Source organism: Malaya genurostris, chromosome 2 (genome assembly GCF_030247185.1).
Source record: "Malaya genurostris strain Urasoe2022 chromosome 2, Malgen_1.1, whole genome shotgun sequence".
NCBI lineage: Eukaryota > Metazoa > Arthropoda > Insecta > Diptera > Culicidae > Malaya > Malaya genurostris.
The window spans coordinates 322,065,901-322,078,472 of NC_080571.1; the positions used below are offsets into that span (position 1 = coordinate 322,065,901).

Below are 12,572 nucleotides of genomic sequence, written 5' to 3' on the forward strand. Positions count from 1 at the left end.
GCACTTCTGTTTCGCAAATCTTAGTCAGTGTGTTTGAATCTTTCTTTACGCTCGAGATACGTTCCACATGGAATAACGTGTCAAGGCGACGTGTGTTAACTGAGAAATTTGCGTATAAAAAGCGCATCTTTTGATCCTCCATTCACTAAATCTTTGTTGTATTTGTTAAGTAAATATTAACAAGTAGCGGGCCTTCAAATCGTTCAAGTTTGATCAAAGCATTGATATGCAGTCCAATGAACTCGCATTTTATCATTATTATCATTTTATTTACTTTCATGGCTGGCAATAGTAATGGCATTCTATATGTTAATGTCAGTCTGTTACGGATTGTGTGTGCGGTAGCTCATTTTTTCCTAACCGTTCGTGTCAACTTCCAAAAACTATAAATATAGCTGCCAGTGCTCTAGATTTCAACCATCGTTTTGGCATCCTTTCTTTATTTGTACAGTTGAATAATCCACCCGATGTACGAGCCATGCGCATTTCTTACAACGTAACTATCAATGATTGTTTTCCAAATGTTACTGTTCATTCAGAGATAGTGGAACGGAGACAGTCATGTACAAGAACTGTTCGGTGGAAAATGCAATTCAGGTACTGGAAAATGTCTTGAAACTGTTAAGGGCATTCACTTATATTGCAATTCAACGTTTAATACATAATTTCGATTCTGTAATCATTTGCCTATCTGTGCGTATAGTAAACAATGTCCGCGATACTAGTTGCTTCTGCCAGCCAGAAGTTCGCGCTGTATTAAAAACGTTTTGTGCGAATTTCAGCTGCAGAAGTTCATCTTGAGTTTTGTCTAGTCTAGATAATGGTGTCATGAATGGAGTACTAGGCCCAGCGTGCAAACTGCTGAAGTTCTTTCTTTGGTGGACCCAAAATTGAGATCTGATCGTCGGTTGACGATTAGCTACCTGGAAGATGAATTTCCTTATCTTGAACACACTACTGTCTATACAATTGTCACAGACACCACGATCCCAGGCGATGGTTAAAGAAGCTTGTGCAGCGGGAACTGAAATGCCGGAAAAGTGAAGTAGATTTGTAGGAAACTAAATGTGTTAATTAAACCAATACCAAGCTAAGTCGAATGTTATATAATACTAGGGGGTTTTCCGGTTTCTTCAGCAATCCTATTGCCTTTCAATAGAAAAAAGGCAAAAACTATAAAGGTTGTTTTGACAATTGAATCTATGTTCTCTTATCAGTTTTTACTTTGCTTTACTTCAATTGGAGTACATTTTTTCTCCAGCACAATATCGAATGAACTGTAAATCTCCAGCAATACCTTGCAATGCCACGTGAACCCCTAGTCTACTAGGAAGAATGGAAAGTATCATTCTTGATCACCAAAATGTGCTGCAATCGCATCATTGCACAGTGGTTCAAAAGCCTATTTTCACGGTCTTAATTGATAACTCATAGGATCGTGGTTTTTTGAGGTACAGTATCTTCAGCAAAGTTGCTCAAAATGATAGACGCCATCTTTTGGAAAATTTTATTTATGTGATTAATCCCCCTAAAAGTGAGATAGAAATTTTATTTTAGCTCAGGGCCAACATAGGGTCTAAGTTACTTCGACAAAGTTGTGCAGAAAGTTATTTCAAACAAGTTTGCTGCAGGTACTATTCCCGTAACTTGATTGTAATTCATGATATAATGTATTTCCTGAAAAGGGTGTCAAAAATCAGTTTTTGTAAGAAAACATATATATTTTCAATTTATATGAGTTTTTCATGTTATACAAAGTTTTTCATTTTTAAAAACTACACAACTTTCTCAAACATACTATGCTGCTATCATTTGAGTGTAAAGAAATAACGCAATTTTTCATGTTTTTTTTAAATATAACACTAACTTGTCTATTATTAAAAGGCGCAGGAAGGTGCAAATGAGACTACTTACCTATTAAACTACTTCAAAAGAGCTTTCATACCGTGGTTGAGTTACCCGTCTGCGATCGTCTGCAGGCGAGATATTCATTACTATGGTACTCGCCACAAAATAATAATAGATAATGAAGACTTTTGTCAAAAACGCTCGAAAAAAAATAAATTCTGTTTTTGCCTTTCTCATATAGAAAGGTTATGCAATCACTTGAAAAACCGACTAGTGAAAATTGGCCAAGTGTCATACCATTCGACTCAGTTCATCGAGCTGAGTAATGTCTCTCTCTCTCTCTCTCTCTCTCTCTCTCTCTCTCTCTCTCTCTCTCTCTCTCTCTCTCTCTCTCTCTCTCTCTCTCTCTCTCTCTCTCTCTCTCTCTCTCTCTCTCTCTCTCTCTCTCTCTCTCTCTCTCTCTCTCTCTCTCTCTCTCTCTCTCTCTCTCTCCCCCCTCTCTCTCTCTCTCTCTCTCTCTCGTGTGTGTGTGTGTGCGTGTGTGTGTGTGTATGTGTATGTGTGTATGTATGTGTGTGTATGTGTCAAATAATCTTACTAGGTTTTCTCGGAGTTGGCTGAACCGATTTTGACAAACTTAGATTCAAATGAAAGGTCTCGTGGTCCCATACGGAATTCCTGAATTTCATCCGGATCCGACTTCCGGTTCCGGAGTTATAGGGTAAAGTGTGTTCAATATTGTACACCGTCACTTAAACCGGCGAAACAAAAAAGGTAAACAAATTTCTAAACTCGTCTCAAAACAACACAAATCGATAGTCATTATCAGTAGGCAACTAAACAAACCGATTTTGGCTATCCTGGTTCCCGGTATCCGGTTCCGGAAGTACCGGAAATAGTGGTGATATATAGAAAAATATATCTCACTCACTTTTCTCAGCGATGGTTTGACCGATTTCCACAAACTGAGATTCAAATGAAAGGTCTTTCGGTCCCATACGGAATTCCTGAGTTTCATGCGGATCCGACTTCCGGTTCCGAAGTTATAGGGTAAACTGTGTTCAATATTGTACACCGTCACTTTAACCGGCGGAACAAAAACCGTAAAAAATTTTATAAACTGGACTCTAAACCATTATTCCCAATCTTAGGGTCGATTGAAAGGCCTAATGGTCCTACCAACAATTACTGCATATTTTCGGATACAACAAACATTTAAATCATAATTTAGAGTGCGTACTAGTAGAGTTTGTATGTCATTTTAGTTGGTGTCCGTACGAACCGACTTTGATTATACCGGTTCTCGGGTTCCGGTGCTGGAAGTGCATATAATAGTGAACCCACTTCGTTTTCTTAAGGATGACCTACGCAATCAAAGCACTGTTTTATTCTGTATGTTATACTAGTTATTGCACCAACAATCTCTTGGTTTCTTTCAAAAATCGAAGAAAAATTTTTTGAATAGAATTTCTCATTATACATGAGAAAGGCATCATTACACCACTAGGTGGATTAAAGCAGGTTTACTTTGAATAATTGCAGTCTTTACTTATATTTTACCATTTTTAGCGAAATTTTTTGGGGTGCCGGTAACCGAACACCTTTTTTAAAATGGCCAAAATTTATCGATTTACTAAATTGATAACAATTTTTCTTTCAATCAAATGAATCAACTTAGTTTCTTAATCAGTTGTTAGCCAGGAACTTTAGCTTTCCATTGATGTATAGATGTCCGCATAATGTGCACTAAGTCAGAAGTTACGAGCTTAACAGTTCGGCTGAAAAGTTCGTATCGTTTAATAGAAACACACATTTTTTTGCCAATATTCGTTTTTATTATTCAACATAATTGCCATCAGAGGCGATACAGCGATTATAGCGATCTTCCAACTTTTCGATACCATTTTTGTAGTACGATTTGTCCTTTGCCTCAAAATAGGCCTCAGTTTCAGCGATTACCTCTTCATTGCTTCTAAATTTTTTACCAGCGAGCATTCTCGTGAGGTCTGAGAACAGGAAAAAGTCACTGGGGGCCAAATCTGGAGAATACGGTGGATGAGGGAGCAATTCGAAGCCCAATTCGTTCAATTTCAGCATGGTTTTCATCGACTTGTGACACGGTGCATTGCCTTGATGAAACAAAACTTTTTTCTACTTCAAATGAGGCCGTTTTTTTTAAATTTCGTCCTTCAAACGCTCTAATAACGCTATATAATAGTCACTGTTGATGGTTTTTCCCTTTTCAAGGTAGTCGATGAAAATTATACCATGCGAATCCCAAAATACAGACGCCATAACCTTACCGGCCGATCGTTGAGTCTTCCACGCTTTGGGTTCGGTTCATCGCGTGCAGTCCACTCAGCTGACTGTCAATTGGACTCCGGAGTGAAGTGATGGAGCCATGTTCCGTCCATTGTTATATATCGACGAAAAAATCGGTTTTATTTCGATATAACAGCTCCAAACACTGCTCAGAATCATCAATTCGTTGTTGTTTTTGATCGATTGTGAGCTCACGCGGCACCCATTTTGCACAAAGCTTTCTCATATCCAAATATTCGTGAATAATATGTCCAGCACGTTCCTTTGATATCTTTAGGGTATCAGCTATCTCGATCAACTTCACTTTACGGTCATTGAAAATCATTTTGTGGATTTTTCTCACGTTTTCATCGGTAATAGCCACTTTTGGACGTCCACTGCGTTCATCGTCTTCGGTGCTCATATGACCAGTACAAATTTTGCAAACCACTTACGAATTGTTGCTTCGCCCGGTGTAGAGTCTGGATAACACTTATCAAGCCATTTTTTGGTATCGGCGGCACTTTTTTTCATCAAAAAGTAGTGTTTCATCAACACATGAAATTCCTTTTTTTCCATTTTTTTCGCAATAACAAAAGTAGCTTCACTCAAAATGCAATATCTCACAAACTAATAATCAGACAGCTGTCAAATTTATACACGTATCTTTTGAAGGTTTGTACTAACTGAAAATGGTATGGATTTAATTCTAGTGGCGCCCTCTCATAGAAACGATACGAACTTTTCAGCCGATCTGTTAAAATAAAAGGGTGCCGGTAACCGAACACTCTGCCTTGCTGAGGAATTGGTGAAACCTTCCTATTTTATCTGACCCAAGAGTCGAGTCACCATGAGGTTAAAACCATGTATAATCGAAATAAGTAGAAAATTAAAGAAAAAAAAATCTGAAAATTTGTGGTGTAATACTAAATGTTGTGAGTCAATGAGTTTTTTCTGTTATGTTTATATCCGATATTCGGGGTCAATTAATCAACACGTGTACGTGACCTAAATGTTCCTCACTATCTATACAGAGAAACCATGCTCATGTCGGTAACTCGATTAGGAAACACTTCAACAGGCATTGAAGTGGGTCATGTGCAAGATAGATAAGCTCTTGCTAACGATACCAGCGAACCAAACTTTTTTCCCTGTACCTTCGATTGTCCTTTCCGTGAAAATTAATATTTTAAGAGATTTAACTTCGGTTGAATGCTTTCGCGAAGATTTTTTTCCTTCAGTTCATCGGTTCAAGTTAATGCAATCCACGATAGTCGAGCGGGTACCGAAGAATACTACTGGATAGCAAATGTTAGGATAGTTCTCAATGAATAAATACCATAAATATTATTACTGGAAAATTAATTCATGGAACCCAAGCAACGCATGCCAACAGTCTCACATTGCATAGATGATGACATACGGTGTGTGCCTTTTACATCGATTCTATTCTACACAGGACTTTGTTCTTTATTCGTTCCAACTGGTCAGTATCTGCTGGGCTGTGTTGTCACGGCACTCCAACGGGGCCTTTTATTCCACTCTCTATCATTTCGACACTTCAGTTCTGTCTAGTTCCAAGCAATTGTAGTCTCTGGCTCGAGTGGACAAATCAAACGAGTGGGTTTAGCATTATTTACATTTTTTACGTAAAACCTCACCAAGCGGTCGGTCGGTCGGATCAAGCCAGCACCGGAGTGACGATATGGTGAATGTAATTCCATTTGTTCACCGGTGTGGAACCAGATCGGTCTTCAGTTGCGCTTTCTGGTGGAGGCTATTTCGCCCAGTGGCACTTTTCCAATCCCCCACCGCGTCCAGGTAGGTCGATGAAGTCTCGTCGCAGAATATTGAGCGAAATTGGATTAAATAATAAAAATCAATAGATCGTCATGCTAGTTTGCACCACGATGTAGGTCTTGTTGTTTTATCATTTTTTGTTGTTGTTATGGCTAGAATCTGATGTACTACAGTGGTCCGTAATGTTGAGCTGTGGAACAAGCACGATTTATATCATTCAATCTCAGGTTGTAATTTGTTTCAGTAGAAGCACTAGTTTCACTGCAGTACCAGTTTTTGGGTCGATAGAGTTGTTGCGGTTATGTTTTGAAGTATTAATATATATTATTTCTAATTGCGTTCTACCCTTATTGAAGGTTTTGGCAGAATTTATCTCAGTAAAAAATTTATGTTTCTAAACGAAATCAAAAAACTCTTGCAACGGAGTTATAATCAAAATTATTGCACATAAAACCGTTTCAATCGGTACTCTAGGAAATATATTCCACATAGCAGTATGCGATAACTACTATATATAATGCTTATTCTTTTTTTTGTTTAATGCTTCATCACAACAGCGTATAATGGCTGTGCTTTCATGCACTCACTAATTCATGTTGAAAACCAATCAACCATGCAAGCTCTGCTTTTTTCTGACCCTTTTCATCCACGTGCTGATGATGAATATGTTAAGCACAGTGCATGAATGGTATATGTTAATGTACTAGGAAAAAGCCAGCCCTAGTGCTACTTTTCTACACGGAACTTAACCTTCTGTTACGAAGAAATTCGCAGCCGATTCCTATTTGCATGATGAGTTTCACGAGCTTACTGATTCTAACGATTTGGATAGATTAGGGTTACAAAATTCAAAAAAATAAATTCAAATGTTTTGCATGATAAAAATCATCATTCGAACAACATTTTGTAATTTTTTCGTGGAAAAATATTGAGAAATAAGTCGGTGAAGAGTGAGTTTTGAGGACGCTTTTTAAAATTCATGATTTGCGGTGTCTACTGTATCTCAGCGCAGACTAATCAGAAGTGAACAAGCAGCATAGTTAGAGTAGAAGTTTTTCTAGACCCCAACTTTTCTGTTTGATTTTTGCCTTTCTCATACAGAAAGGTTATGCAATCACTGTGAGAACCGACTTCTGAACCGAGGCCCGGAGGGCCGAGTTTGATATACCATTCGACTCAGTTCGTCGAGTACGCAAAATGTCTGTGTATGTGTATGTGCGTATGTGTGTATGTAACGTTTTTTTGCACTAACTTTTCTCGGAGATGGCTGAACCGATTTTCACAAACTTAGATTCAAATGAAAGGTCTTGAGGTCCCATAAAAAATTCCTGAATATTATTTGGATCCGACTTCCGGTTCGGGAGTTATGGGGTAAAATGTGCAAAAAAAAAGAAAATATGTGTTCTAACTTTTCTCATAGATGGCGCGACCGATTTTCACAAACTTAGGTTCAAATGAAAGGTCCTGTGGTCCCATGCGTTATTCCTGAATTTCATGCGGATCCAACTTCCGGATCCGGAAATATAGAGTAAAGTGTGTTAAAAATTTTATACCATCACTGAAAAGAGCGAAAAACCGTAAAAAGTTTTCTAAATCGACCTCAAATCTTTTCCAATTGATAGTTTTTATCAGTAGACGGTCAAACAAATCTATTTCGGTTATTCTTTTAAGAATCGAAGAAAAATTATTTTGAAGAATACCACAGTATTATATATGATAGTATGATTGATATGAGAAAAGCATCATTACACCACAAGGTGGATTAAAACAGGTTTGTTTTTAAATTTTTGGTGGTTGTTCAAAGTAAAAATTAGGATTTTTCTCGAAAACATCCGCCGTTTTGTAGCTATAAAACCTCCCCAAAGTAACAAACAACAAAAAGGAAAACGGGGTCTGATTTTTTATATGTAGAAAATGTGTGCAAAATTTTATTAAAAATTGCTGCAGTAGTTTTCGAATGACGATGGACACGGACTTTCAAAACCTGCTTTCGAAAAGAATGCGTTTGAAGTTTTTGGTCCATAAAGTCATTGAAAACAATTTATTATTCAAGGGAGCCCGTAGGGTCTAACATTTTCAAAAAATCATATTTTTTTCTTTCAAAACTTGTTATAATGAAACATTTTAAGAATGTTTTGTCAAGTTTTTAGGTCATTCGAAGCAGAAATCTTGGGCCTGTGCGCCGAGATCTTATTTCTTCGCAGTAGATAAGATAAGCAAAGATAAAGGCCCATAACTTGCTGAGTTTTGTTCCGATAGGTTTGAAAATTTCACTGAATATTCTTGAAATGTTTTACTAGAAGAAAATACAAAGAAAAAAAATAATGATTTTTCAAAAGTGTTAGACCCTTCCCGCCCGATTTCAACAATTCAAAAGCAAAAGAAAGCCACATGATTCTGTAATACTCGTCAAAGAGTAGTGGCTAAAGTGTCTAAAATGGAACTTGCTTAAAGATTTGGTAACCGATTTAAATGAACCTAATCTCCAATGAGAGCTATAGTTCTGGAAATGATGGATATAGCGAGATGGGAAAGTTAATACCATCCAAGCAGCCTGCCTACCTGCCATAGCTGGTACCATGATTAGGAAATCTGATGATTTTATGAATAAAATGGTTCATATCATGAGCAATAATTATCTTCCATAAAAATTTCCATGATTTTAATAAGTTGGCTCATAATATAATTAAAAGTAGGTATGATCTCATGAGAAGACATGTTTAATGATTTTTACAATTTCCTAATCATGGTGCCGACAATAGAACTTTATCCGTGTATGTTCGATTTCCAACATCGCACATAAGTTCAGAAAAATTATCCTAATTGAGAGGCGAACGACTATCATAAGACATGTGCTGAAAAGTCCCGGGCCTTACAGAGAGAACAAGGTGTTTTTTGGTTCAAAACTCACTTTATTCATCAACATAATTTCCATCAAGAGCAACGCTGGAATGGTTCCAGCGCTGCTCTAACATTTCAAAACCACTTTTGTAGAAAAATTTAACACATGGATCAATCGCCCTTATTCTGAATAACGACGTATTGATTTTTCGATCGAATGTGGCTCGATCGAATCATAGCTACCTTTGATTTTGCTAGCGTTATTGGGAATACAAATGAAATACGAGGGAAAAAATGATACGACGTTATTCAGAATAAGGGCGAATAAGTTCCGAGACTAGAGCAGAGATGGCGCTCGTAGTAAACCAGTAACCACGTCTTTCTAGAGTACTAACCTTTGCTTGAAACGGGTCAAAATTTTAAGTCGATCCGACCAGAAACAGCTGAGTTATCGAGGTTGGAGTAAAGTCTTTTTGTAGTTTGTTTAAAAACTGGAAAAACCGAGTTTCGTGTTTTGATAAAACATTGTATTTTAATGGGTAAAAACACCGTGAAAGCGAAACAATGGATTGAAAAATGTTATCCGGACTCTTGTCCATCAAAAGCAACGATTTGTCGGTGGTTCGCCGAGTTTAAACGTGGCCGTACCGACACAAATGACGCGGAACGCTCGGGTAGACCTGAGGAAGCCGTTACACCGGAAAATGTGAGTGAAGTGACAAAAATTATAATGAAATATCGTAAAGTGAAGCTCCGTGAGGTTGCTGAGATGACACAGATATCATATGGAAGTGTATTTACTATCCTTCATGAAAAATTGAGCATGAAACAGGTTTTTTCCAAGTGGGTGCCGCGATTGCTTTCGATGGAGCAAAAACAGCAATGAACAAAACAATGAAAACAATGGCGAAATTGAACGAATTGGGCTTTGATCTTCTTTCAAATCCAAATCTGGCAAATACGGTGGATGGTGGAGCAATTCGAAGATCAATTCATGTAGTTTTGCCATTGTTTTGATTGACTGTACACTCAGATGGGGATCGTTATGATTCCGGAGTGAAGTGATGAATCCATGTTTCATCCATTGTCACATATCGACGCAAAATTTCGGTTTGTTACGTTCAAACATGGCCAAACACTGCTCACAATCATCAACACATTCTCAGTAAGTAAGTAAACGCAGCACCCACTTTGAACAGAGCTTTCTTACAAACTAATGAATAGAATAGACAGTGTTATGAAAATGGTATAATTACACTACAACGTGGATTGATCCCTTAATTTTAGTCCAGGACTCAGGGAGGTGTTTACTCAATAGAATTCCGATGACCCATTTCGTATACAGAGCAAATAGTGTTCCGAGGCCATCGTTCCTTCGATCAGCCCCGCCTGCATGCAATGTTTGCATCAAATGGAGTCAAACATTTCAAAGAGACTGTCAATCCCTTGCAGATGACAGGCAATCGACGCGTATTTAGTATATATTTTTCAGTTTTGTATATACGACTCACGCTTTTATCAAAAGAAGGTAAAATCAAGTACATGTACTTAAAATGAATGTGAAAGCGAAAGTGAAAACGGTAATGAGGGCCTACATTCAGGGACTTGAATACACTTCAGCAATAGGACGTCAAGCCGAAATACATATTTGAATGAGTTTTAATATTTTTTGCGTTTCAAATGAAATGATTACATACAAATCAATCCCCAGCCTCTCATCCGACTACTTCCGGGAGCATCGGAAATAGTGGTCACAAACTCTAAAATGGGACAAACTCACTTTTCTCAGCTATGATTCCATAGATAACTTCTAAATTTCATCTGCATCTGACTTCCGTTTTCAGTATTACAAACTGAGGAGTGTCTAAAATCTCAAACTGTCTTATGAAGTGCGCTGATACGTACATGCGCTGGTACGGAAGAAGAAAACACAAACCGTCTCTACGAACGAAGCACACTGTGTGCGGTTTCATACACGTGGTATAGAAAACAAAAACCAACACCGAAGCTCGGGTTTGAAAACTCAAGCGAGTCCATCGGCACCGACGATTTCTCGTGAAAAAATATGGGTGCCGATTACAGTGAACTCCTCGATTTCAATTACACAAAAAAAAACGAGAAAATAACGATATGATTCGAGAAGTGCGTTCCTATTTCGAGTTACCTATCGAATGAATGAAGAGTTGTTTTTCAATTTGTGATCAATCATTGATGAGTCTAGCCAGCGAGTTACTGAATAGAAGTTCTGTATCTATCCAGTAACTCATAAGTTTGTCGGACTAGCCTGTTTGGGAACAAAAAGATTGCGAATTGTTATCGGTTATCTGTCTGTCAAATATTTGAATGGTTGTCGTATGTTCCATTGATATGGCTTTGATGTATTTAGTATTTTATACTTTTGAGTGGATTCTAGGAAGTGCAACATATGGATGCTCGATCCGACCGCGAACAAAAAATTCGATTTTGACAAACCAGCTCAAACAAATACCGGTTTACGGAGAGTGAGCAAAGTTTTCGCTTGTTGTGTGTTGAAGTCCGCTCATTCTTGACCCCGGTTTAAATCTATAGAAATGATTTTGAGTCCGACTTTTTCCTGTTTCCAAGGTACATTCCGTAAGTCGGAAGGCGACCAATGAGCTTTCATTTAACTATGGTTTGGTGATCAATGAGCTGTGAATGAATGTAGAAAGTTTTTAAGTAAAACTCTTTTGATAACCATCAGTCAGACACAATTTCTCTCTTGAAAGAGTCGTTATTTTTATTATATCAGTTATTCTCAAACTGTGGTCCGTGTACCTCTGTGGAATAATTTTTGCGGGGCCACGAAGCCACATGAGTTTCATGTTGTATCTTTGAGTCGTCACAAGTCGTCAAACATAAATTTGAAAATCGAACTGAAAATAAACTCAAGAGTACGAGGTTACAAAATCCTTGCTAGATAATTTGTTTTCGAGATATTTTACAAATACTTAGAACTGAATGAATGGTATCCCGCTCGCAGAGAGATCTTCTCAATCACCCTTATTCTGAATAACGACGTATTGATCAAATAAACATAGATTTCCCATTGTACGGAGACACTAACAGCGCTTCTAGTGAGAAACGTTTGTACTTTTTTCCATTAGCTATTGTGGTTGCGTTAAATGCGCAGGCAATTTTGTACATGCATTTTAGGAGCATTTACGCACCCATTCTACACCAGATGGCGCTTTTGGTGTCACGGGTTGCTCAACTATTATCTTATTTATGATAGGATCATGACGGATGTGGGATTGACAACACCCACGTGTGACAGGACCAATTTTCGTTTTCATGTCTTTGATCCAACACAGATTTTTTTCAAACGCACATTTCGAGTTAAACACTTATGATCTGTACTTCGATCTAATGCAAAAAATTGCATTCTGTAATTCAATCAAGCGATGCTTTTGTATGGGAAACTCGAACTCGATTGGGATACAAAATTCAAAATTTCGTATCTCGTACTGTATTTCGAAATACAGAATCGGGATGAAAACTTTCACAAGTTCAAATTGCAAGAAAAAGTGCTCGAATTATGAAGTGGATGAGATATTTTAACAAGACTTTCATAGGGAATCGACAAGAATCGATGACCAGTCTATAAACAAATTCCGACAGGCGGACTCCTGCAAATTCCACTACCTTTAAGAATGCAAATTGACATACCACTGTGACAAACTGTTGCTTTTCTATTCTCATTTGAGGTTAGTAACACTGGCTTATCTATCTGAAAATATCTGCTATCAATAAAACTAGAGATA

The 12,572-nt window shown here is 37.7% G+C and overlaps 1 protein-coding gene across 3 annotated transcripts in view; it reads left to right on the plus strand.

Moving 5' to 3' along the window:
* LOC131431310 (protein kinase C and casein kinase substrate in neurons protein 1) overlaps positions 1–12,572 on the plus strand; it is a 96,112-nt gene that overhangs the window by 15,266 nt on the left and 68,274 nt on the right. The gene's annotated exons all lie outside the window — the stretch shown is intronic.